Genomic DNA, 22,276 nt, shown 5'->3' with positions numbered 1-22,276 from the left:
ATCGATTCTCTTAGAGATCTATTCGATGTAATACTTTTTGCGGTGTGTTTGTCGAGATCCGATGAATTGTGGGTTTATGATCAAGATTATCTATGAACAATATTCTATTCTTCTCTGAATTCTTATATGCATGATTTAATATCTTTGCAAGTCTCTTCGAATTATCAGTTTGGTTTGGCCTACTAGATTGATCTTTCTTGCAATGGGAGAAGTGCTTAGCTTTGGGTTCAATCTTGCGGTGCTCGATCCCAGTGACAGAAAGGGAAACGACATGTATTGTCTTGTTGCCATCGAGGATAAAAAGATGGGGTTTATATCATATTGCTTGAGTTTATCCCTCTACATCATGTCATCTTACCTAATGCATTACTCTATTCTTATGAACTTAATACTCTAGATGCATGCTGGATAGCGGTCGATGTATGGAGTAATAGTAGTAGATGCAGAATCGTTTCGGTCTACTTGTCACAGACGTGATGCCTATATACATGATCATGCCTAGATATTCTCATAACTATGCGCTTTTCTATCAATTGCTCGACAGTAATTTGTTCACCCACCGTAGAATTTGCTATCTTGAGAGAAGCTACTAGTGAAACCTATGGCCCCCGGGTCTATTTTCCATCATATTAATCTCCCGTCAACTAGCTATTTCTGTCGCTGTTTATTTTGCAATCTTTACTTTTCAATCTATACAACAAAAATACCAAAAATATTTATCTTATTATCTCTATCAGATCTCACTTTTGCAAGTGGCTGTGAAGGGATTGACAACCCCTTTATCGTGTTGGTTGCAAGGTTCTTGATTGTTTGTGCAGGTACTAGGGATTTGCGTGTAGTCTCCTTCTGGATTGATACCTTGGTTCTCGAAAACTGAGGGAAATACTTACGCTACTTTGCCGCATCACCCTTTCCTCTTCAAGGAAAAACCAATGCGTGCTAAAGAGGTAGCACTCAATTTTATCGTGACATGTGATTTTTTTTATTATTATATTTTCAGTAGCACCTTCTCACCTTCACACTTCGATGAGGATGACAAATCGCTCGCCAACATATATTTTGTAGTGAGAAACCCCTCCTAGTCTAGTATCTAGGCATTCCCCTTTATATCACGATACCTATGAAGGAGGACTTCAATTAGGTGTTATACAAATTGAGGGCTTGTATGGCGGGATGGAAGTAGAGCTACTCAACCATGTGAGTCAGCTCACTCTCTTATGTTTTATTTACCACTCCCATCCCCCAACTAATGAATCTAAAGCCACCGGTGTGGCAGTTATTATGTGTGCTTTCTTATGGATGGGAACATAAGTTGTCTAGTTAATTCGACAACCTCATGCAGGCCAAAGGACAAAGGAGGTCTCGACGGTCTGATTTAAATTTGACAAATTGCCCCTCAAAAGCTGGTGGTTATGCCTACAACAAGACACGATATACCCTTCCTTTTCCTGGCCTTAAATTTTCATCTATTTACATCATGTTATCCATCTTCAAGGAAGTGGCACATGTGCATACTATCAATGGAAAAACATCATGTTTTGGAGGGATCGATGGTTAAACATAGTTTAACCTTGCAATCATGGCACTTGAGATTTTTGGGTTAGTTCCTCACTGAACCCGAGGCAAATGCATAATCGTGGAGGTCCTCCTTGGAGACGGCTTGATCTATGAAGTAAGGAGATAGGAAGGGAAGCCTACATGAGTGTATATTGATCATCGACACATGCCAAAGTATAAATGCATTGCCCGCCCTTCTCCACTAGTTCAAACTTTTCGGTTAACTAGCTAGTTGTTGGGGTTCTGTAGAATATGTGTATGAGTTGTTGGGGTTAGGTGTTTGATTCGAAAACATGTAACTCATACCTAAGAGCATCTCCAGCCATTCGGCCCCCAGGGGCTTGAAATAGTGCCGCCTGGGGGCCAACCGACGAAAAAATCGGCGTCGGGGGCTCGGGTTCCCAGCCGACCCCCAAGGTCGCCCCCAGCCGCCAATTTCGACCCACTTTCGGCACAAATTGGCCCAATTTTGGCCCATATTCGGCGTGCTTCGACACAAATTAAACACTAACTAATTTTTATCACATAGTTCATCACAGAAATCAATACAAATCAAATAGTTCAACAAATCAAACTCATAATTTGAACACAAATAAAAACTCATATTTCATCACACGTCGAGCTAGGCGTTGCCCTTGAGCCTCCATAGGTGCTCCACCAGATCGTGCTGATGTTCTTGATGCACCTGTGGTTCTCGGATCTCCTGAAGCATATTCAGGAAGGCAGCCCAGGTTGCCGGTAACTAGTGATCAACTTGGGCAAGAGGACCCTGCCTGTAATATGGTTCAATGTCAAACACTGGCTCTTCCCGCTCGCTCTCAATGATCATGTTGTGCAAGATGACATAGCAAGTCATGAGTTCCCACATTTGATCTTTCGACCGGGTCAGAGCGGGGTACCGGACAACAGCAAATCGAGATTGGAGCACACCAAATGCCCGCTCGACATCCTTCCTGCAAGCCTCCTGACACTTGGCAAAGTAGGAGTTCTTGCCTCCTGGCACAGGGTTTCAGATAGTCTTCATAAATGTTGACCATCTCAGATAGATGTCATCTGCTAGGTAGTATCCCTCGTTGTAGTGGCGCCCATTGACCTCGAAGTTCACCAGAGGAGCATGACCTTCAACAAGCTTGGCAAAGACATTCAAGCACTGCAGTACGTTGATGTCATTGTGAGTTCCTGGCATACCAAAGAAGGAGTGCCAAATCCAGAGGCCCTATGTGGCCACTGACTCAAGTACCACACTGCAAGCTCCTTTGGCGCCTTTGTACATCCCCTGCCAAGCAAATGGATAGTTTTTTCATGCCCAATGCATGCAGTCGATGCTTCCAAGCATCCCAGGGAATCCTCTTGCTACATTATGTGCTACGATCCGAGAAATATCTTCAGCATTGGGTTATCTCAAGTATTGTGGTCCAAACACTGCCACCACTGCCCTGCAGAACTTGTACAAACACTCAATGGTGGTGGACTCATCCATGCATCCATAGTCTTCCAGTATATCACCGAGAGCCCCGTATGCAAGCATCCTCATAGCCTTCGTGCACTTCTGAAGTGAGGTGAATCCAAGTGTGATGGTGCAATCCTTATTGCACTTAAAGTAGCTGTCGAACTCCCAGATGGAATTCACAATCATGAGGAAGAGCTTTCGACTCATCCGATAACAGCGCCGAAATACTTCCTCACCATGCAATGGAGCATTGGCGAAGTAGTCGGCATAGAGCAAGTAGTAGCCCTCCAGTCAATGTCTCTGCTTTGCCTTCTGCCGGCCCGGCGCCGAGCCACCTCGCCGCAACTTTGCATTGCTCGCGAACAGGTTGGCCAGAGCGGCGAGGACCATGAGGTACTCTTCGTCCTGGGCGTCAGCCTCGGCTTCCTCCTCCAGTAGTGCCGCTAACACCTCCTTGTCGTCCGAGTCCATCGTTGAGCAGACAAAATGCCGAACACCAGGCGGGCGTGGTAGGCACGCAGCCGCCGGTATCCCCGCCTGCGTGGCCGGAGCACTGAAAAGCTCGCCCATGAGCGGGGTTGGAGGATGCCGCGGTGAACCCTATCTTTCCGGTGGGGAAATGGCCTTTCTAATGGCGGTGGGCAGGTAGGCGGCGCCGGATCGGCACGGCGGCGGAATGGGTAGTGCGCGCGGGGGGCGAATCTGGACGTGCAAAAAACGTTTTTCATCTGACAGTGGTGGCCCATGTGCCACTTTTCCTTCCGCCGGAGCCCCCAAGAGCCCCCAGTGCGCTGGGTTCGGCCTGGGATCGCCGGGCCAAAAATTGGCCGAACCGGCGGAATTTGGCGTCCTGGGGGCGACTTGGGTTTTTTTTCGGCGCCTGCCGGAAAAAAACTCGCCCTGGGGGGCTGTTGGGGGCGTGAGTGGAGATGCTGTAATATTTATTTGCAGGCCCTAGCATTTATTTTTACCTTGTTAAGTTTAGTCATCTCCCTGCATTATATCCTAGTTGTATAGATTCAGGCATAGTAAACATTAAGTGCATGGAAGTTGTGTAAGTGACATACATAACTGGAGAGAATAGTAAGCCTACCTTTAGCTCCTACGGGGATTGACACTTATACTTGCACATCCATAATTGAAAGTTCTACAATGTCTCCCTGCACTTGGGGATTATCATGGTGGTGGTTTTGACGGGAAGCGCCAGTAATCTTCAACATGGTGTATAGGCTGAAACTAGGCATAAAGGAGGGAATCCCCTTCTATGGTGCCCCAATTGCCCCTTATATATCTCTAAAATGGAATAGTCCATGTTGTTATGTTAGTCTTATAGGGGTAGCTGTCGGACCAGTATTGGTTTACAATTCATTTGGCCTTTCCTACATGTCATAGTGTTTTCCTTAGATGTTAAATACTTTAATGGAAAGTCTTTTCTGTGGTTGGTGGCACTTCTCCTTAATGTGACAGCCTGACTATGGTTTTAGTGGGGCCCATTGATATGTCGTTGAGTTGCCATCCCATAGGTAATTCCACTTATCATCGACAAGTGAATGTTTGTCGAATCTCATCAACAATTATGGTGTCATTGTTGTAATTTTTTGTACTCGCGCGATCAGCATATGACTCAGAGTTTCAAACACATGTAGATGCAATGTAAATAGAACCGGAGCCCGGTTTCGGTCCATGTTTACACCCAAGACTCGCATGAGGCCAAGTGTTGAAGTATAGACGCATTACCCATCCTTCTCCAGTTCGAAAATTTGAGTGAATTGTTTAGTACATGCAATCATATAACACAAGGTACACGACTAGGCCTATGATCTTCCTTAACTTCATAAAACGACATATATGCTAGACGCTTGCCACCTAGATCAACTTTTTGGCTTACATATACTATTTCGGTGAGTCAAACTAGTCACACACATATGTATATACCACAACACTATTCTAAGCACGAGTGTAGAATAGTAGTAAAACTACATACAAAAGCTAGTAGAAATATGTACAAAAATTAGTCATTTTTAAATATATTTTTGTATCAAAGTTGTTGCTTTACTACAGCATTGTAAGATTACTATACTATGTACACTATTACTTTTTTTCACTTTTACTAAGGGCGTAGCTTAAAATAATTTTATGTACTTCTATGAGTGTGGACTCCCATATTCAATATACCTCTTATATATATTATAGTAAGGGCATAGCTTAATCTATGTGGATGAATATAATGGCTTGTTTGCCTCTTGTCTTACTTAATTATATAATAGACTATTCTAATGTACCTCAATACAAGTGACATGAAAAAATATCACAACATCGTTGAGTTTATGTGATATACTATATTTCCGTACAAAAAGTACTATATGTGCAAATAATTTGAAATGCATTGTCTCAAATGGAATATTTCATATATAGAACTCACTCTGAGGTATGTAGTATATGGGGAGCGTAAGTACATACTCGGTGGAGTACATAATCATTATAATGACAGGAACAAATAAGTGGATCAGATTCCTACCTATGCTTGTATAGTTCTAGTCCAAACAATGGAAAGTTAGAAAATCCACAGTCGTTGCCTGCTGTATAGAGCCATGAGAATATAGTCCAAGAAAAGCTACCCCGGAAAAATTTGAATATAGTTGCAACCTGCAACCTAAATAAATGAAGAATATTAGTTTAAAGAAGAACAAAAATGAGTGGTCATGTTTTGTATGTACGAATTTTGCATGGAGGAGAGATGGGATTTCTTTTACTTTGCTACATGAGCTCCTTGAGGGGTGTGGAAGCTATTAACAAGGTGAGCTTGAACAGTTCCTGTTGGAAATAGTAACTTGTAGTCAACGATCATGACCTATAGCAAGAGGAAACATATTAGTGGAGACGTATTTTGCTTTAGAGGAATAGCAATTTTTATTATTTGTACTTATTATTGTAGGTCTATATTTTGCGTTTCATATTTCTTAAGAAACTAAAGAAACATATAATTTGCTACCAGGGTCCAAGAACACAAGACCACATGTGATCTTTCAGAGATATACATCTACAAGGTATTAACAATACATTGACAAAGTGCCCTTTGCACATGTTTTCTGTAATTATTTACATGGAAATGTAAGTAAAACATTAAAGTCGCCATAACATGATTTTTTTAACAAAAATCTATGAAGATTGTTTTCTTCCAAAATAGAGGGCAGGAGCCGGCAGAGAAACTCAGATGAGTCCACATGTCTAGGAATGTAGAAGTGTAAGAGGCATAAGAAAAGACTCATGGATGACACCATCAAGAATTTAAATATACCATATTCATATGTATTGTTTATGTATGATATAACAAAGTGAATAGCGATAAAAAGAACATCACAATGAGTTATTTCCCTATAAATAATTAAATACAATGTCCCTATCTCCTTGTAGACACTCTGGTTAAAACCCGACAGAAATAATAAAATAATAATAATAATAATAATAATAAAAGGTGTTTGTGTGTGTGTGTGTGTGTTGTCTCTCGGAAAGCTTTGCTAGTTCGTGCGATGCACCTTATGTTATCTTTGAAAAACTTTTCTATTTTATTGGGATAGGAACAATTGCACTTTATTCATCAAACACCAATGCATTATTCGTCAATAGAGCCATAGAGGCCGTACCCGATGCTCATTCAGCCAGCAGGCTGTTTGAGCAAATCTGGCCCTTTTAGCTAATTCATGAGCCACACAATTGGCTTCTCTATGGCAGAGCGCGATACAAGATCATGAGCTATAGTCTCCTACACTCATCAAAGATAGTCATTGCTGGCCTATAGGAGATATCATTACTAGTAATAAAACTGATACAAGATCATGAGCTAGTCTCCTACACTCTTCAAAGATTGTCGTAACAGGCCCATAGGAGATATCGTCACTACTAACTAGTAAGAAAACCGATACAATACCATGAATTGGTCTCTTGGAAGCCGTTTCCACCAAAAAGATTTTAGCAGAGCTGCCACTAATAGCCTAAGGGAGGTGGTTTATTTATGTTAGTGAATGCACGATAGTAGTTAAAGAAGCAAAACCACCTCTAATAATTAGTAGAGGCGGTCTAGAACTCTTGACCGCCTCTAATAATTCAAGTCCATATGCAGTTCTCCAAAGGACTGCCTCAAATACTCGTGGCTAATACCCTTTTAGCCCCTAAACCCTAGCCGCTGCTCCAAACAAAACTGTAGCATGACCTGTTCCGCTCTCCTCTCTTGTCAATTTTGGCGCATTTGCCCACTTCGTTTCCCTCCTCTGCTATCTTACACTCTCGATGCGTTCTGCCCATCCCCCAATCATGTCACCGTACTGCCCGCATCCCCTTCTTGTCTCCGCACCATATTTCGTCGCCCCTATGGTGCACCCCTCCAAACATTTTTGGCATGCCTTTCGTGCTGGAGGCTCTGGTCGGCCTCCACCGATGAGCGGCCATACACCTCGTCCCCTCGTTGTCCTACCCCCGCCGACGGATAGCTCCTCCTCCGCCTAGAACTCCGAGGCACCGGAGTTGGACATGGGTGACGACCCAGACGATGCGACATCGGAGGAGGAAGAGAGTGAGGACGAGGTGGACCAACGCATGCTCCTAGACTCCATCCTCTATGCACAAGCTGGCAATGAGGCGAGTGTTGCTTGCATGGTGAAGAAAGTGTTGGAAAGATGCCCTAGAGGCAATAATAAAATGGTTATTATTATATTTCTTTGTTCATGATAATTGTCTATTGTTCATGCTATAATTGTATTAACCGGAAACCATAATACATGTGTGAATACATAGACCACAACATGTCCCTAGTGATCCTCTAGTTGACTAGCTCGTTGATCAATAGATGGTTATGGTTTCCTGACCATGGACATTGGATGTCGTTGATAACGGGATCACATCATTAGGAGAATGATGTGATGGACAAGACCCAATCCTAAGCGTAGCACAAGATCATGTAGTTCGTTTGCTAGAGCTTTTCTAATGTCAAATATCATTTCCTTAGACCATGAGATTGTGCAACTCCCGGATACTGTAGGAATGCTTTGGGTGTATCAAACGTCACAACGTAACTGGGTGACCATAAAGGTGCACTACAGGTATCTCCAAAAGTGTCTATTGGGTTGGCATGAATCGAGACTGGGATTTGTCACTCCGTATGACGGAGAGGTATCTCTGGGCCCACTCGGTAATGCATCATCATAATGAGCTCAATGTGACTAAGGAGTTAGTCACGGGATCATGTGTTACGCAACGAGTAAATAGGCTTGCGGATAACGAGATTGAACAAGGTATAGGGATACCGACGATCGAATCTCGGGCAAGTAACATACTGATGGACAAAGGGAATTGTATACGGATTGATGGAATCCCCGACATCGTGGTTCATCCGATGAGATCATCGTGGAACATGTGGGATCCAATATGGGTATCCAGATCCCGCTATTGGTTATTGGCCGGAGAGGTATCTCGGTCATGTCTGCATGGTTCCCGAACCCGTAGGGTCTACACACTTAAGGTTCGGTGACGCTAGAGTTGTAATGGGAATAGTATGTGGTTACCGAAGGTTGTTCGGAGTCCCGGATGAGATCCCGGGCATGACGAGGAACTCCGAAATGGTCCGGAGGTGAAGATCGATATATTGGACGAAGGGTATTGGAGTCCGGAATTGTTCCGGGAGTACCGGGTGACGACCAGCATGACTGAAAGGAGTTTCGGAGGCCCCGGCAAGTGTTTGGGGGCCTTATGGGCCAAGGGGAGGGGGCACACCAGCCCACTAAGGGGTTGTGCGCCCCTACCACCCCATCTCACGTAACTTGGAGAGGTGGGGGTGCGTCCCCTAGGGCAGCCGCCCCTCCCGGCTTGGGGGCGCCCAAACCCATCTAGGGTTTCCCCTGTGGTCGCCGCCCCTCCCCTAGGGAAACCCTAGGGCGCCTCCTCCTCCCCCCTTCCCCCTATATATAGTGAGGGAGAGAGAGGGCTGCAACGACCCTTCCCCTGGCGCAGCCCTTTCCCCTTCCAACTCATCCTCCTCCTTTGTAGTGCTTAGCGAAGCTCTGCCGGAGAACCACGAGCTCCACCACCACGCCATTGTGCTGTCGGAGTTCTCCCTCAACTTCTCCTCTCCCCTTGCTGGATCAACAAGGAGGAGACGTCCCTGGGTTGTACGTGTGTTGAACATGGAGGCCCCGTCCGTTCGGCGCTTGGACCGGATCTTCCGCGATTTGAATCGCCGTGAGTACGACTCCATCAACCGCGTTCTTGTAACGCTTCCGCTTAGCCATCTTCAAGGGTATGAAGATGCACTCCCTCTCTCTCGTTGCTAGCATCTCCTAGATCGATCTTGGTGACACATAGGAACATTTTGAATTGTTACTACGTTACCCAACAGTGGCATCATGAGCTAGGTCTATGCGTAGATTCTATGCACGAGTAGGACACAAGTAGTTGTGGGCGATGATTTGTTCAATTTGCTTACCGTTACTAGTCCTATCTTGATTCGGCAGCATTGTGGGATGAAGCGGCCTGGACCGACCTTACACGTGCGCTTACGTGAGACAGATTCCACCGACTGACATGCACTTGTTGCATAAGGTGGCTAGCGGGTGGCTGTCTCTACCACTTTAGTCGGATCGGATTCGATGAAGAGGGTCCTTCTGAAGGGTAAATAGCAATTGGCATATCACCGTTGTGGCTTTTGTGTAGGTAAGAAACGTTCTTGCTAGAAACCCATAGCAGCCATGTAAAACATGCAACAATAATTAGAGGATGTCTAACTTGTTTTTGCAGGGTATCCTATGTGATGTGATATGGCCAAAAGGATGTGATGAATTATATATGTGATGTATGAGATTGATCATGTTCTTGTAATAGGAATCACGACTTGCATGTAGATGAGTATGACAACCGGCAGGAGCCATAGGAGTTGTCTTAATTTATTGTATGACCTGCGAGTCAATGTAAACGCCATGTAATTACTTTACTTTATTGCTATCCGTTAGCCATAGTAGTAGAAGTAATAGTTGGTGAGACAACTTCATGAAGACACGATGATGGAGATCATGGTGTCATGCCAGTGTCGATGGTGATCATGCCGCACCTCGAAGATGGAGATCATGTCACTTTGTGATTTGCATGTGATGTTTATCATGTTTACATCTTATTTTCTTAGAATGACGGTAGCATAAATAAGATGATCTCTCACTAAAAATTTCAAGAAATGTGTTCCCCTAAAGTGTGCACCGTTGCGAAGGTTCGTTGTTTCGAAGCACCACGTGATGATCGGGTGTGATAGATTCTAACGTTCGCATACAATGGGTGTAAGCCAGATTTACACATGCAAAACACTTAGGTTGACTTGACGAGCCTAGCATGTACAGACATGGCCTCGGAACACGAGAGACAGAAAGGTCGAACATGAGTGGTATAGTAGATGCGATCAACATGGAGATGTTCACCGTTGATGACTAGTCCGTCTCACGTGATGATCGGACACGGCCTAGTCGATTCGGATCATGTATCACTTAGTGACTAGAGGGATGTCTATCTGAGTGGGAGTTCATTAAATAATTTGATTAGATGAACTTAATTATCATGAACTTAGTCTAAAATTGTCTTTACAATCTATCATGTAGATCCAATGGCCCACGCTAATGTTGCCCTCAACTTCAACGCGTTCCTAGAGAAAAGCAAGCTGAAAGACGATGGTAGGAACTATACGGACTGGCCCTGTAACTTGAGGATCATCCTCATAGCTGCCAAGAAAGCTTATGTCCTTGAAGCACCGCTAGGTGACGCACCCATTTTCCGAGCAACTCAAGACGTTATGAACACCTGGCAGTCGCGTAGTGATGATTACTCCCTAGATTAGTGTGGCATGCTTTACAGCTTAGAACCGGGGCTCCAAAAGCGTTTTGAGCAACATGGAGCATATGAGATGTTCCAAGAGCTAAAAATGGTTTTACAAGCTCATGCCCGGGTCGAGAGATATGAAGTCTCCGACAAGTTCTACAGTTGTAAGATGGAGGAAAACAGTTCTGTCAGCGAGCATATACTCAAAATGTCTGGGTTGCACAACCGCTTGTCTCAGCTGGGAGTTAATCTTCCAGATGACTCAGTCATTGGCAGAATCCTCCGGTCGCTTCCACCTAGCTACAAGAGCTTTGTGATGAACTAAAATATGCAAGGGATGGAGAAGTCCATTCCTGAGTTATATTCAATGCTGAAATCAGCGGAGGTGGAGATCAAAAAGGAACATCAAGTGTTGATGGTGAATAAGACCACTAGTTTCAAGAAAGGCAAGGGTAAGAAGAACTTCAAGAAGGACGACAAGGGAGTTGCCGCGCCCGGTAAGTCAGTTGCCGGGAGGAAGCCAAAGAATGGACCCAAACCTGAGACTGAGTGCTTTTATTGCAAGGGAAATGGTCACTGTAAGTGGAACTGCCCCAAGTACTTAGCGGATAAGAAGGCCGGCAACGCCAAAGGTATATATGATATACATGTTATTGATGTGTACCTTACCAGCGCTCGTAGTAGCTCCTGGGTATTTGATACCGGCGCGGTTTCTCACATTTGTAACTCAAAACAGGAGACGGAATAAGCGGAGACTGACGAAGGACAAGGTGACGATGCGCGTCGGGAATGGTTCCAAGGTCGATGTGATCGCTGTCGGCATGCTACCTCTACATCTACCTTCGGGGTTAGTTTTAAACCTCAATAATTGTTATTTAGTGCCAGCCTTGAGCATGAACATTGTATCTGGATCTCGTTTAATGCGAGATGGCTACTCATTTAAATCCGAGAATAATGGTTGTTCTATTTATATGAGAGATATGTTTTATGGTCATGCCCCGCTAGTCAATGGTTTATTTTTATTGAATCTCGAATGTGATGTTACACATATTCATAGTGTGAATGCCAAAAGATGTAAGGTTGATAATGATAGTCCCACATACTTGTGGCACAGCCGCCTTGGTCACATTGGTGTCAAACGCATGAAGAAACTCCATGCAGACCGACTTTTGGAGTCTCTTGATTATGAATCATTTGACACGTGCGAACCATGCCTCATGGGCAAAATGAAGAAGACTTTGTTCTCCGGAACAATGGAGCGAGCAACCAACTTGTTGGAAATAATACATACTGATGTATGCGGTCTAATGAGCGTTGAGGCTCGCGATGGCTATCATTATGTTCTCACCCTCACTGATGAATTAAGTAGATATGGGTATGTCTACTTAATGAAACACAAGTCTGAGACCTTTGAAAAGTTCAAGGAATTTCAGAGAGAGGTAGAGAATCAACGTGACAGGAAAATAAAGTTCTTACAATCAGATCATGGAGGAGAATAGTTGAGTCACGAGTTTGGCATTCACTTAAGAAATGTGGAATTGTTTCACAACTCACGCTGCCTGGAACACCTCAGCGTAATGGTGTGTCTGAACGTCGTAATCGCACTCTATTGGATATGGTGCAATCTATGATGTCTCTTACCGATCTACCGCTATCATTTTGGGGTTATGATACACCTCCATCCTATCTATAATTTTTTATTGTTCCATGCCAATATTCTACAAGTTTTACATACTTTTGGAAACTTTTTATACTATTTTTGGGACTAACATATTGATCCAGTGCCCAGTGCCAGTTCCTGTTTGTTGCATGTTTTTTGTTTCGCAGAAAATCCATATCAAACGGAGTCCAAACGCGATAAAAACTTCCGGAGATTTTTTTGGAATATATGTTATTTTTGGGAAAAAGAATCAACGCGAGACGGTGCTTGAGGAGTCCACGAGGCAGGCGGCGCGCCCCAGGGGGTAGGGCGCGCCCTGGGCCCTCGTGGGCACTCCGTAAGGCGGTTGGTGCCCTTCTTTCGCCGCAAGAAAGCCAATATCCGGATAAAAATCGTGTCCATATTTCAGCCCAATTGGAGTTACGGATCTCCGGGAATTTAAGAAACGGTGAAAGGGCAGAATCAGGGAGCGCAGAAACAGAAGGAAACAGAGAGAGAGATCCGATCTCGGAGGGGCTCTCGCCCCTCCGCCTCCATGGAGGCCATGGACCAGACGGGAAACCCTTCTCCCATCTAGGGGGAAGGTTAAGGAAGAAGAAGAAGAAGAAGGGGGGCTCTCTCCCCCTCTCTCCCGGTGGCGCCGGAACGCCGCCGGGGCCATCATCGCGACAACGATCTACACCAACAACTTCACCACCGTCATCACCAACTCTTCCCCCCTCTATGCAGTGGTGTAACCCCTCTATTACCCGCTGTAATCTCTACTTAAACATGGTGCTCAACGCTATATATTATTTCCCAATGATGTATGGCTATCCTATGATGTTTGAGTAGAACCGTTTTGTCCTATGGGTTAATTGATGATCGTGATTGGTTTGAGTTGCATGTTTTATTATTGGTGTTGTCCTGTGGTGCTCTCTGTGTCGTGCAAGAGTGAGGGATCCCCGTTGTAGGGTTTACAATATGTTCATGATTTGCTTATGGTGGGTGGCGTGAGTGACAGAAGCACAAACCCGAGTAAGTAGGTTGTTTGTGTATGGGAGTAAAGAGGACTTGATGCCTTATAATGCTATGGTTGGGTTTTACCTTAATGATCTTTAGTAGTTGCGGATGCTTGCTAGAGTTCCAATCATAAGTGCATATGATCCAAGAAGAGAAAGTATGTTAGCTTATGCCTCTCCCTCAAATAAAATTGCAGTAATGATTACCGGTCTAGTTATCGATTGCCTAGGGACAAATAACTTTCTTGTGACAAAAAGCTCTCTACTAAGACTAACTTATTTATTTCTTTATCTAAACAGCACCTAGTTTTTATTTACACGCTCTTTATTATCTTGCAAACCTATCCAACAACACCTACAAAGTACTTCTAGTTTCATACTTGTTCTAGGTAAAGCGAACGTTAAGCGTGCGTAGAGTAGTATCGGTGGTCGATAGAACTAGAGGGAATATTTGTTCTACCTTTAGCTCCTCGTTGGGTTCGACACTCTTACTTATCGAAAGAGTTTACAATTGATCCCCTATACTTGTGGGTTATCAAGACCTTTTTTTGGCGCCGTTGCCGGGGAGCAATAGTGTGGGGTGAATATTCTCGTGTGTGCTTGTTTGCTTTATCACTAAGTAGTTTTTATTTTCTATTCTAAGTAGTTCTCTATCTTTAGTTATGGATATGGAACATGAAATACAAAAAAAATTAGGTGTACTTGCTACTCATGGAGATGGGGAACCTTCTAAAACCCTTGATGCTCATTATGTGAAAGATATTATGCACTACTTTAATAATCCTGAGAAAACCCCATTCAATTATATAATGGGAGATACGTTGGATCAACGTGAATAATTTAGGGATTATCGCTTGACTCAAAAAGGGAAACTATTATGGGATAAAAATCATATGTTGCATTGGTATGCTCGGCAACTATGCTTGAGATATGATTATACTTGTTGCTCTAGGATGAAGGCTCCACGCCTTCCCTTTTCATGCAGATTTAATGATAATAAAACCTTGGCTTCTTATGCTAGAGGTATATATGATTACTATGATGTGGAACGAATAGAAGAATTTGTTGCTTTTAATGGTGCATGTGAAATTGAATCTTTGTTTAAAGAGTTTGAAGATTTTGATGATTCAGTTTATAGACCTGAAAATTTAGCTATCCTTAAATATTGCTATGAGAATTATAAATACAATTATGATATTGACGAATTTATTGAGAAAGTCTCCGCTGTCCGAGAAGAGACTAATATTTTGCAGGAGTCTATGGAAGAAGAAATTGATGAAACTGTGAGCTCATTGGATGAAAAAGATGATGAGGAGAGCGAAGAACAAAACGAGGAAGATCGGATTAGCTACCCGTGCCCACCTTCTAATGAGAGTAACTCTTCAACTCATACATTATTTAATGCCCCTTCGTTCTTACCGAAGGATGAATGCCATGATAATTGTTATGATCCCGTTGATTCATTTGAAATATCCCTTTTTGATGAACTTGATGCTTGTTATGCTTGTGGCCATGATGCCAATATGAATTCTTCTTATGGAGATGAACTTGCTATTGTTCCTTATGTTAAACATGAAATTGTTGCTATTGCACCCACACATGATAGTCCTATTATCTTTTTGAATTCTCCAAACTACACTATATCGGAAAGTTTGCTCTTGTTAAGGATTATATTGATGGGTTGCCTTTTACTGTTGCACACGATGATTTTGATGAATATAATATGCATGTGCTCGCTGCTCCTACTTGCAATTATTATGAGAGAGGAACTACATCTCCGCCTCTTTATGTTTCCAACACGATAGAATTGCAAGAAACTGCTTATGCTATGTATTGGCCTTTACTTGATGTGCATGAATTGTTCTTGTATGACATGCCGATGCATAGGAAGAGAGTTAGACTTTGTCATTGCTTGATATATGTTGCTTTGTGCTCACTACTAAATGCCAAATCATTGTTAATTAAAATTGGCTTTGATATACCTTGGGATCCGGGTGGATTCGTTACTTGAGCACTTTATGCCTAGCTTAATGGCTTTAAAGAAAGTGCTGCGAGGGAGACAACCCGGAAGTTTTAGAGAGTCATTTATTTCTGTTGAGTGCTTTTATAAAGTTTAAAAATGAAAAAATATAGAGGGGAACTTAAAACTTCACAAAAAGAAAAGTGAAAGTGAGATAGACGATCATTGTCAAAGTGGGGGACGTCCTTGAACTTTGTTCATGCTCACGGAAACTTTGTGAATCTTAATTACAGAAAATTTTCAACAAAAATAATTATCCCCTTGTACAATTCCATTGTACTATAAAAAAATAATGTGCCAAGATTTTCCTTTAGGATGTTTTTTGCTTGTTGGTTTGTGCGGTGCAAAACAGAAACTTTGGCTGTAGTGCGCGATTTAACATCAAACGGTTCTAAAACATTTTGCACTGTCTTTCTATACAAATTATTTATTTTTCCTAATTTTTTCAGAATTTTTGGAGTAACAGAGGTATGGTGAATGTTCAGATTACTACAGGCTGTCCTGTTTAAGACAGATTCTGTTTTTGATGCATTGTTTTGCTTGTTTTGATGAAACTATCGATTTCTATCAGTGGATTAAGCCATGAAAAAGTTATATTACAGTAGCTACAATGCAAAAACAAAATATGAATTGGTTTGCAATAGTACTTAGAGTAGTTATTTGCTTTATTATACTAACGGATCTTACCGAACTTTCTGTTGAGTTTTGTGTGAATGAAGTGATCAAAGATCAGGAGGTCTCGATGTGAGGAGAAGGAGGAGAGGCAAGAGCTCAACCTTGGGGATGCCCAAGGCACCCCAAGTAAATATTCAAGGAGACTCAAGCGTCTAAGCTTGGGGATGCCCCGGAAGGCATCCCCTCTTTCTTCAACAAGTATCGGTATGTTTTCGGTTTTGTTTCGTTCATGTGATATGTGTAAATCTTGGAGCGTATTTTGCATTTAGTTTCCCTTTTTCGTTTATGCACCATGCTGGTATGAGATAGTCCATGGTTGATTTATAGAATGCTCATTGCACTTCACTTATATATTTTGAGTATGGCTTTATAGAATGCTTCATGAGCTTCACTTATATCATTTGAAGTTTGGATTGCATGTTTCCCTACACATAGAAAACCGCCATTTGTAGAATGCTCTTTTGCTTCACTTATATTTTTTAGAGTGTGGGCATATCTTTTGTAGAAAGAATTAAACTCTCTTGCTTCACTTATATCTATTTAGAGAGTTGACAGGAATTGGTCATTCACATGGTTAGTCATAAAATCCTACATAAAACTTGTAGATCACTGAATATGATATGTTTGATTCCTTGCAATACTTTTGCAATATAAAGATGGTGATATTAGAGTCATGCTAGTGGGTAATTATGGATTGTAGAAATACTTGTGTTGAAGTTTGTGATTCCCGTAGCATGCACGTATGGTGAACCGTTATGTAACAAAGTCGGAGCATGATTTATTTATTGATTGTCTTCCTTAGGAGTGGCGGTCGGGGACGAGCGATGGTCTTTTCCTACCAATATATCCCCCTAGGAGCATGTGTCTATGCTTTGTTTCGATAGCTTCTAGACTTTTGCAATAAGTATGTGAGTTCTATATGACTAATGTTGAGTCCATGGATTATACGCACTCTCACCCTTCCACCATTGCTAGCCTCTTCGGTACCGTGCATTGCCCTTTCTCACCTCGAGAGTTGGTGCAAACTTCGTCGGTGCATCCAAACCCCGTGATACGATACGCTCTATCACACATAAGCCTCCTTATATCTTCCTCAAAACAGCCACCATACCTACCTACCATGGCATTTCCATAGCCATTCGGAGATATATTGCCATGCAACTTCCATCATCTTCATATACATGACTTGAGCATTCATTCTCATATTGCTTTGCATTATCGTAAGATAGCTAGCATGATATTTTCATGGCTTGTCCGTTTTTTGATATCTTTGCTATGGTAGATCATCGCACATCCCGGTACACCGCCAGAGGCATTCATATAGAGTCATACTTTGTTCTAGATATCGAGTTGTAATATTGAGTTGTAAGTAAATAAAAGTGTGATGATCATCATTATTAGAACATTGTCCCATGTGAGGTTATCAAAATAAAAGTGGCCAAAGAAGCCCAAACAAAAAGAGAGAGGCCAAAGAAGCCTACAAAAAAGAAAAAAAGAAAAAAAAAAGAAAAAAAATGAGAGAAAATAGAGAAGGGGAAATGTTACTATCCTTTTACCACACTTGTGCTTCAGAGTAACACCATGTTCTTCATATAGAGAGTCTCTTGAGTTATCACTTTCATATACTAGTGGGAATTTTCATTATAGAACTTGGCTTGTATATTCCGATGATGGGCTTCCTCAAATGCCCGAGGTCTTCATGAGCAAGCAAGTTGGATGCACACCCACTTAGTTTTCAGTTTGAGCTTTCATATACTTATAGCTCTAGTGCATCTGTTGCATGGCAATCCCTACTCACTTGCATCGATATCGATTGATGGGCATCTCCATAGCCCATTAATTTGCCTAGTTGATGTGAGACTTTCTCCCTTTTGGTCTTCTCCACACAACCTCCACCATCATATTCTATTCCACCTATAGTGCTATATCCATGGCTCACGCTCATGTATTGCATGAAAGTTGAAAAGGTTTGAGAACATCAAAAGTATGAAACAATTGTTTGGCTTGTCATCGGGGTTGTGCATGATTTAAGTATTTTGTGTGGTGAAGATGGAGCATAGCCAGACTACATGATTTTGTAGGGATAACTTTCTTTGGCCATGTTATTTTGAAAAGACATGATCGCTTTATTGGTATGCTTGAAGTATTATTGTCTTAATGTCAAATGATAGACTATTGCATTGAATCACTTGTGTCTTAATATTCATGCCATGATTTGATTACATGATCAAGATTATGCTAGGTAGCATTAAACATAAAAAATTATCTCTTTTTTTATCATTTACCTACTCGAGGACGAGCAGGAATTAAGCTTGGGGATGTTGATACGTCTCCGTCGTATCTATAATTTTTTATTGTTCCATGCCAATATTCTACAAGTTTTACATACTTTTGGCAACTTTTTATACTATTTTTGGGACTAACATATTGATCCAGTGCCCAGTGTCAGTTCCTGTTTGTTGCATGTTTTTTGTTTCGCAGAAAATCCATATCAAACAGAGTCCAAACGCGATAAAAACTTCTGGAGATTTTTTTTGGAATATATGTGATTTTTGGGAAAAAGAATCAACGCGAGACGATGCTTGAGGAGTCCACGAGGCAGGGGGCGCGCCCTGGTCCCTCGTGGCCACTCCGTAAGGCGGTTGGTGCCCTTCTATCGCCGCAAGAAAGCCAATGTCCGGATAAAAATCGTGTCCAAATTTGAGCCTAATCGGACTTACGGATCTCCGGGAATTTAAGAAACGGTGAAAGGGCAGAATCGGTGAGCACAGAAACAGAAGGAAATAGAGCGAGAGAGAGAGAGAGAGAGAGAGAGAGAGAGAGAGAGAGAGAGAGAGAGAGAGAGAGATCCAATCTCGGAGGGGCTCTCGCCCCTCCGCCGCCATGGAGGCCATGGACCAGAGGGGAAACCCTTTTGCCATCTAGGGGGGAGGTCCAGGAAGAAGAAGAAGAAGGGGGGGCTCTCTCCCCCTCTCTCCCAGTGGCGCCAGAATGCCGCTGGGGCCATCATCGCGACAACGATCTACGCCAACAACTTCACCGCCGTCATCACCAACTCTTCCCCCTCTATGCAACGGTGTAACCCCTCTTTTACCCGCTATAATCTCTACTTAAACATGGTGATCAACGCTATATATTATTTCCCAATGATGTATGGCTATCCTATGATGTTTGAGGAGATCTGTTTTGTCCTATGGGTTAATTGATGATCGTGATTAGTTTGAGTTCCATGTTTTATTATTGGTGTTGTCCTATGGTGCTCTCCGTGTCGCGCAAGCGTGAGGGATCCCCGTTGTAGGGTTTACAATATGTTCATGATTTGCTTAAGGTGGGTGGCGTGAGTGACAGAAGCACATACCCGAGTAAGTAGGTTGTTTGTGTATGGGAGTAAAGAGGACTTGATGCCTTATAATGCTATGGTTGGGTTTTACCTTAATGATCTTTAGTGGTTGCGGATGCTTGCTAGAGTTCCAATCATAAGTGCATATGATCCAAGGAGAGAAAGTATGTTAGCTTATGCCTCTCCCTCAAATAAAATTGCAATAATGATTACCAGTCTAGTTATCGATTGCCTAGGGACAAATAACTTTCTTGTGGCAAAAAGCTCTCTACTAGGACTAACTTAGTTATTTCTTTATCTAAACAGACCCTAGTTTTTATTTACGCGCTCTTTATTATCTTTCAAACCTATCCAACAACACCTACAAATTACTTCTAGTTTCATACTTGTTCTAGGTAAAGCGAACGTTAAGCGTGCGTAGAGTTGTATCGATGGTTGATAGAACTGGAGGGAATATTTGTTCTACCTTTAGCTCCTCGTTGGGTTCAACACTCTTACTTATCGAAAGAGTTTACAATTGATCCCCTATACTTGTGGGTTATCAAGACCTTTTTTTGGCGCCGTTGCCGGGGAGCAATAGTGTGGGGTGAATATTCTCGTGTGTGCTTGTTTGCTTTATCACTAAGTAGTTTTTATTTTCTATTCTAAGTAGTTCTCTATCTTTAGTTATGGATATGGAACATGAAATACAAAAAAAATTAGGTATGGGTATACCTTCTACCTCAGATCCGAAGGCAAGATCTTTGTTGCCAAGAATGGATCCTTTCTAGACAAAGAGTTTCTCTCAAAATAAGTAAGTGGGAGGAAAGTAGAACTTGATGAGGTACCCCCTGTTGAACCGAAGAGTAGCGCAACACAGGAAAATGTTTCTGTGGTGCCTGCACCGACTAGAGAGGAAGTTAATGATGATGATCATGAAACTTCGGATCAAGTTGCTACTGAACTTGGTAGGTCCACGAGGACATGTTCCGCACAAGAGTGGTACGACAACCCTGTCCTAGAAATCATGTTGTTAGACAACAGTGAACCTTTGAACTATGAAGAAGCGATGATGGGCCCGGGTTCCAACAAATGGCTTGAAGCCATGAAATCCGAGATAGGATCCATGTATGACAAGGAAGTATGGACTTTGGTGGACTTGCCCGATGATCGGCAAGCCATAGAGAATAAGTGGATCTTTAAGAAGAAGACTGATGCGGATGGTATTGTGACCATCTAAGGGTTATCGACAAGTTCAAGGAGTTTACTACGATGAGACCTTCTCACCCGTAGCAAACTGAAGTCCGTCTGAATCATGTTAGCAATTGCCGCATACTATGATTATGAGATCTGGCAAATGGACGTCAAAACGGCATTCCTTAACGGTTTCCTTAAGGAAGAATTGTAGATGATGCAGCCGGAAGGTTTTGTTGATCCTAAGAATGCTGACAAGGTATGCAAGCTCCAGTGCTCCATCTATGGGCTGGTGCAAGCATCTCGGAGTTGGAACATTCGCTTTGATGAAATGATCAAAGCGTTTGGGTTTATACAGACTTATGGAGAAGCTTGTATTTACAAGAAAGTGAGTGGGAGCTCTATAGCATTTCTCATATTATATGTGGATGACATACTATTGATGGGAAATGATATTGAACTTTTGTAAAGCATAAAGGCCTACTTGAATAAGTGTTCTTTAATGAAGGACCTTGGAGAAGCTGCTTACATATTAGGCATCAAGATATATAGAGATAGATCGAGACGCCTCATTGGTATTTCACAAAGCACATACCTTGACAAGATATTGAAGAAGTTAAATATGGATCAGTCCAAGAAGGGGTTCTTGCCTGTATTGCAAGGTGTGAGATTGAGCGCAGCTCAACGCTCGACCTCGGCAGAAGAAAGATAAAAGATGAGTGTCATCCCCTATGCCTCAGCCATAGGCTCTATTATGTATGCCATGTTGTGTACCAGACCTGATGTGAACCTTGCCATAAGTTTGGTAGGGAGGTACCAAAGTGATCCCGAAATGGAACACTAGACAGCGGTCAAGAATATCCTGAAGTACCTGAGAAGGACTAAGGATATGTTTCTCGTTTATGGAGGTGCCGAAGAGCTTGTCGTAAAGGGTTACATCGATGCTAGCTTCGACACAGATCCGGGTGACTCCAAGTCACAAACCGGATATGTGTATATTTTGAATGGTGGGGCAGTCAGCTGGTGCAGTTGTGAAGTGCATACGGATCTGAATGTCTGTGGCACCCCGATCCGCATGGAGCAAGGGCCTTCGCACGTCAGCCCAGGATAACACCTGACGCACGACAGGTCCATGATACAGCATTCCAGGTACGAGGATATTCATCAATTACATGACATAGAACAGTACATCATGGATGAATACAATGTGTGGCATAGCTCTAAGGCTATCTAAATGGCGGTGGAAGTCTTGGTTTGGCAGCTCGACGACTCTGGCTAGGCTCCACAACTCACAGGACTGGCAAGATTACGACCTAGCACGACGGAACAAATGAACAATCTGGGCACAACCTACAAAATTGGCATGACATGCCAGGTCAGTACATTGAATGTACTGACAAGACAACCAAATACATAGCATCCAAACAAACAGATGACAATGCAAGAACCAAGCATATGCAACAGTCTACTTCAACACAACTTCTAAGCATGACATGATATTAACTAGTATCATAAATCAAACTAAGCATGAACAACATCATAGCATCTACTA

General features: G+C 42.6%; 1 pseudogene; it reads right to left on the bottom strand.

Annotated features, from left to right (window-relative positions):
* Positions 1-22,276, bottom strand: part of LOC109763483 (probable metal-nicotianamine transporter YSL3) — a 67,842-nt pseudogene that overhangs the window by 18,615 nt on the left and 26,951 nt on the right.

This window comes from Aegilops tauschii, chromosome 5 (genome assembly GCF_002575655.3).
Source record: "Aegilops tauschii subsp. strangulata cultivar AL8/78 chromosome 5, Aet v6.0, whole genome shotgun sequence".
In the NCBI taxonomy this organism is placed as follows: Eukaryota; Viridiplantae; Streptophyta; class Magnoliopsida; order Poales; family Poaceae; genus Aegilops; species Aegilops tauschii.
This window is presented reverse-complemented; position numbering and strand designations above follow the sequence as displayed.